Consider the following 5,939-nt stretch of genomic DNA (forward strand, 5'->3'; position numbering starts at 1 on the left):
GGTTTTGGGGAGAAGCCGCTTCCCTTTTGGGGATCCTCGCCCTGGAGGGTGTCCCCTGAACCTGCAGCCTTTGCACCGGGCAAAGGGGGGAATAGGGAGAAGGCCCTGCCAGGTTTGGGGGGACCCAGCAGCAGGATATTGGGGGGGGTCCAGGTAGCGGGTGATGCGACGACCTCGCTGCATCGCATCGCCACGCGCGTGCAAACCGGGCGCTGGGCGTCTTCGCTCCCTGTCTCGCAAGGAGGGGGATGCTCCGTGCCTCGCACGCTTGCCTTGCACCCCAAACTCGCTCTGCCGCCCCACCAGGAGCAGAGCGGGGGGACAGGATCCGGCCGGGCAACGGCTCTCAGCTGAAGGACGGGCGAGGAACGGCGATTTGCAGGAGCTCTGCAGCGCTCCGTGGCTGCGCTTTGGTGATAAGCAAACCCTCCCCGATCCCTCATTAAGGAGGGGACGATAACGATTTTTCTGAGCCGGCTAACTCGGGCAAGGTGACCTCCGGGAGCACCGCTCCAAGCCCCGAGCGGGCAGGGAACCGCCGCTGCGGGCAGCTGCCTTCGCATGACCGCGGGATGCTCGGAGACCCAGCCTTTCCAGCACAATCACGAACCAGGGGGAAAATTGCTTCTTAATTACAGAGCAGGAGCCGTGCAGCCTGCGAAGGACCTCCCAGCAGCTCCAGCGGCTTTTTCCGTGGGTCTTCACAGCTACCTTCAAAGCTCCTTGACCTCCTGACCATCTTGAAACCCTGCTGATGTTTTCCTGGCTGTAACGCAGCGAATTAATGAATAATCCCCCGACACACCTTGGAGCTCAGACAGACGCCAAGGGGGCCAGCAGATCGGGGTCAGACATCTCCAGGGCTGCCCAGCTAACAGCCCCGGGTCCAAGTGCTGCGCAAAGGTCATCAACCCCCCCCCCAAAAAACCCCCAAGGGATTATTCATTAACAGTGAGGAGTGAAGGGGATGCGTGGGGAGGGACGCAGCTCTCCCCCACCGCTTCGGTCTCCACCAGCTCTCGGCTGCATCCAGGAGGGATGTCACAGCTCGGCTAATTACAGCTGAACAGCAGGGAATAATTGAATTAAAGGATGAAAGAGGGAAAAAAAAAAAAAAAAGAAAAGGAAACAGTGGTGTTTTGCTAGGTGTTGAAGCTATTGGTGAATTTATTTGTGAATCGATGAGATTTTTGGTGGGATGGTCAATGCCCCGGCGTGCCGCGGTGTCTGTCCTGAGGGATCCAGGCAGCGAAGGCAGCGGAGCTCGGCTGGGCTCTCCTGCAGCCCGGGGGACGCATCCGGACCAGGGAGGGGTTCAAACCCCCAGGCTCCCCCTGGGGACGGGGACACCCGTCGTCAGCTGGCGTAAATCACGGAGCACGATGCCAGCGGCGTGCTCCGGTTGGGTTTTCCATGCCAGGGTGTGCGGTTTGCACGGGGAGGGCAGGGCTGCGGGCCCCGAACACGGGCAGCTCTATCGGCTTCCCGCGCGGCTGGCGGCTGCCGTGGCCCGGCTGGGCTTCTCCAAAGCAGCCAAAAAGGGGATGGGGAGGGGAGAGGCCCCTCTCTGCACCCTCACTGGCACCTCCGCAGCTGGGGGCGTTGAGCTGGCGCAGCAGCGGGGTCCTGCTGGAATTTCCAGCCTTCGCAGCTGCACTCTTCACTGTCACATCTGCACCACAAATGGCCAATGCATGCCCAAATTGCAGCGCGTTCCCAAATTGCAGTGCATTCCCAGTTGCAATGCACTCCCAAATTGCAGTGCGTTCCCATATTGCGACACGTTCCCATATTGCAGTGTGTTCCCAAATTGCAATGCACTCCCAAATTGCAGTGCATTGCAGTGCATTCCCATATTGCGACACGTTCCCATATTGCAACACATTTCCAAATTGTAGTGCATTCCTAAATTGCAATGCGTTCCCAAATTGCAATCCGCCCCCAAATTGCAGTGCATTCCCAAATTGCAATGAGTTCCCAATTGCAATGCGTTTCCATATTGCAACACATTCCCAAATTGCAGTGCATTCCTAAATTGCAATGTGTTCCCAAATTGCAATGTGTTCCCAAATTGCAATGCATTCCCAGTTGCAGTGCATTCCCAAATTGCAATGCATTCCCAACTGCAGTGCATTCCCAGTTGCAGTGCATTCCCAAATTGCAATGCATTCCCAAATTGCAGTGCATTCCCAGTTGCAATGCATTCCCAACTGCAGTGCATTCCCAGTTGCAGTGCACTCCCAGTTGCAGTGCATTCCCAACTGCAGTGCATTCCCAACTGCAGTGCATTCCCAGTTCCAATGCATTCCCAGTTGCAGTGCATTCCCAGTTGCAGTGCATTCCCAGTTGCCGTGCACTCCCAGTTGCAGTGCACTCCCAGTTGCAGTGCATTCCCAGTTGCAGTGCACTCCCAGTTGCAGTGCACTCCCAGTTGCAGTGCATTCTCAAATTGCAGTGCCTTCCCAGTTGCAGTGCATTCCCAGTTGCAGTGCACTCCCAGTTGCAGTGCATTCCCAAATTGCAGTGCATTCCCAATTGCAATGCACTCCCAGTTGCAGTGCATTCCCAACTGCAGTGCACTCCCAGTTGCAGTGCATTCCCAGTTGCAGTGCACTCCCAGTTGCAGTGCACTCCCAGTTGCAATGCATTCCCAGTTGCAGTGCACTCCCAGTTGCAGTGCATTCCCAGTTGCAATGCATTCCCAGTTGCAGTGCACTCCCAGTTGCAGTGCACTCCCAGTTGCAGTGCACTCCCAGTTGCAGTGCATTCCCAGTTGCAGTGCACTCCCAGTTGCAGTGCACTCCCAGTTGCAGTGCACTCCCCGGCTGCAGGCACCCAGCCCCGCCGCTGTGCGGGGGGGGTGTGGACGCGCGAGGCTCTGCCGCCCAGCCCACGCAGGAGCGTGGGGATGGGATTTGCCCCCGAATTTGCCTTGTGGCTGGAGCCTCCCCCCCCCGCCCACCACGCTGCCCCCAGAGCTGCCTGCGCTGGGGGGCTCCCGGGCGGCCGCCTCCCCTGCAGCGGCAGGGAAACTGAGGCAGGAGTGCTTTGCCGAAGCCCTTTGAGTGTCGGGGTCTCGAGAGCCGCTCGAGCAGTGGCTCAGGCCAGGCAGAGATCAGGTGGGGTTTTTTTTTTTTGGTCTTCTTTCTCCTCCATTTAAAAATAAAAGAGTTGAAATCGAATGATGGGCAGCTTTTATTCTTTATTTCTGTCTCCAAGAGCTTTTTTTTTGGCCTCTTTTCTCTTTTCCGAGTTAATTGCTTCCCTTCCGAAACAGGGCCAGAGAACAACGTCCGGAGGAGAGGAGGACAGGAGCAGAGCGGGACCTGGCCGGGAGCAGGGAGACGTCCCTCGGTCCTCACCGCCGGGCACAACCGGAGTCCCACTGCGTCCCCCCTGCGGATCAGCATCCCTGCTGCCAGCACCCACGGGTGCCTCGCAGCCTTTTGAGGGAGAAGCCGATTAAAAGCAGAGGAAACCAGCACATTTCCAGGGGTTTTTGGTCCGGGGGACAAGCAGAGCCGGTCACACCGTGCCACCCTCGCGCCAGGGTGGGTCTGGGTCCCCAGGGGGGTTGACGCTGCGGTTTGAGCTGTGCAAAAGCGCGTTGGCCCCAGAGGGACCTTCGCCCTTGGCACCCAGCGAACGGGGCGTCTTCAGTCCCAGCGGGGCTGCAATATTAACCGAGCATCCCCGGGGCAAAGCCGGAGCCGTCCCAGAGTCCAGGGACGGGCTGGGTTGAAATTTAACCGGGTGCCGTCAGGCTTGGTGGGTGCGAGCGAGCGCGGCTGGGTGCAACCCTGCCCTCCTGCACCCAAGCCCCGTGGGGCCAAGGGAGCCCTGCCAAGGGCGGCAGAGCTGGAGGCTGTTGTGGGGTAAGGTCCTGGAGGTGCAGGATTAGACCCAGCTCCTTCCCGCAGCAGCCCTGAGCCCCTGCCCCAAAGCAGCTGTGCTTGTCCTGGTTCTACCTATATATACATTTTTTTTTTTTGCCCATTTCTGATGGGTTTCTAAGGAGAAGCCCTGGCGGCGGTGGGTTTTCCAGCCCACCCGCTGCATGCATGGGGCAGGGTCCCCCCGACAGACCCTGCCAGGGGCCAGCTCCAGGTCTGGGGCTCTGCACCCTCCGTAGTCCCCCAGCGTGACCCTGCCAGGCTCTGCCCACACCCTGCACCCCGTGTGTGTGCCCTGCACCCCGTGTGTGCAGCCTGCACCCCAGTACCCACACCCTGCACCCCATGTGTGCACCCTGCACCCCGTGTGTGTGCCCTGCACCCCGTGTGTGCAGCCTGCACCCCAGTACCCACACCCTGCACCCCATGTGTGTGCCCTGCACCCCGTGTGTGCACCCTGCACCCCAGTACCCACACCCTGCACCCCATGTGTGCAGCCTGCACCCCGTGTGTGTGCCCTGCACCCCGTGTGTGCACCCTGCACCCCAGTACCCACACCCTGCACCCCATGTGTGCACCCTGCACCCCAGTGTCTTCACCCTGCACTCTGTGTGTGCACCTTGCACCGTACGTGTGCACCCAACGCCCTGGTACCCACACTCTGCACCCCACGTGTGCACTCAGCATCCTCTGCGTGTGCACCCTGCACCCCCAGTGCCTGCACCTTGCACCCCATGTGTGCAGCCTGCACCCTGCTTCCCACACCTTGCACTCTGGTGCCCGCAGCCTGCAATCTGTGTGTGCGCCCTGCACCCCAGTACCTGCACCCTGCACCCTGTGTGCACCCTGCACCCCAGTACCTGCACCCTGCGCTCCGTGGGTGCACCTTGCACCGCATGCGTGCACCCTGCACCCTGTGTGTGCAGCCTGCACCCCAGTACCTGCACCCTGCACCCTGTGTGTGCGCCCTGCACCCCAGTACCTGCACCCTGCAGTCTGTGTGCGCCCTGCACCCCAGTACCTGCACCCTGCGCTCCGTGGGTGCACCTTGCACTGTATGCGTGCACCCTGCACCGTGTGTGTGCACCCTGCACCCCAGTACCTGCACCCTGCACCCTGTGTGTGCGCCCTGCACCCCAGTACCTGCACCCTGCACCCTGTGTGTGCGCCCTGCACCCCAGTACCTGCACCCTGCACCCTGTGTGTGCACCCTGCACCCCAGTACCTGCACCCTGCAGTCTGTGTGCGCCCTGCACCCCATGTGTGCATCCTGCACCCCATGCCTGCACCCTGCGTGTGCATCCTGCACCCTGTGTGTGCACCTTGCACCATACGTACGCAGCCTGCACCCCGATGCCTGCACCCTGCACCCCGTGTGTGCACCCTGCACCCCAATGCCCGCACCCTACACTGAATATGTGCACCCTGCACCTTGTGTGTGCACCCTGCACCCCAGTACCTGCATCCTGCACCCCATGTGTGCATCCTGCACCCCATGTGTGCACCTTGCACCGTATGTACGCAGCCTGCACCCCGATGCCCGCAGCCTGCACCCCGTGTGTGCACCCTGCACCCCGATGCCCGCACCCTGCACCCCGCGTGTGCACCCCGCACCTCGTGTGTGCACCCTGGGCCCCACGTGTGCACCCTGCACCCCGTGCACGCCGTCCAGCAGACATTTCCCATTTCCCATTCCCAGCCACCGCAGAGACCCGGTGGGGTCAGGGGGACGGGAGAAACCCTGGGGGTGACCGTCCCCCCCCAGACCGCTTGTCCCTTGTGCCACAGGGCGACTGCCACCAGCTTCCCCTCTGAAGCAGAGCCAGGCTGCGGAGGGCGGCCGAACACGTGCCTCCACCGCCCGTCCCCGCTGGCATCTTCTTGACGCGCTAAAAAACCCGGTGGAGGATAAATCGCGGGAAATGAAGCTTTAATTCCTGCGCAGGGGGCTTGGCGGGGGGATGAGTCCCCCGGGAGGCCGGGGAACGGCCGCGGTGGCGGAGGGTCGCCGCCTGCCCCCCGTGATCGGAGCGACGCGCCCCGGGG

This window comes from Mycteria americana, chromosome 3 (assembly GCF_035582795.1).
Source record: "Mycteria americana isolate JAX WOST 10 ecotype Jacksonville Zoo and Gardens chromosome 3, USCA_MyAme_1.0, whole genome shotgun sequence".
NCBI lineage: Eukaryota > Metazoa > Chordata > Aves > Ciconiiformes > Ciconiidae > Mycteria > Mycteria americana.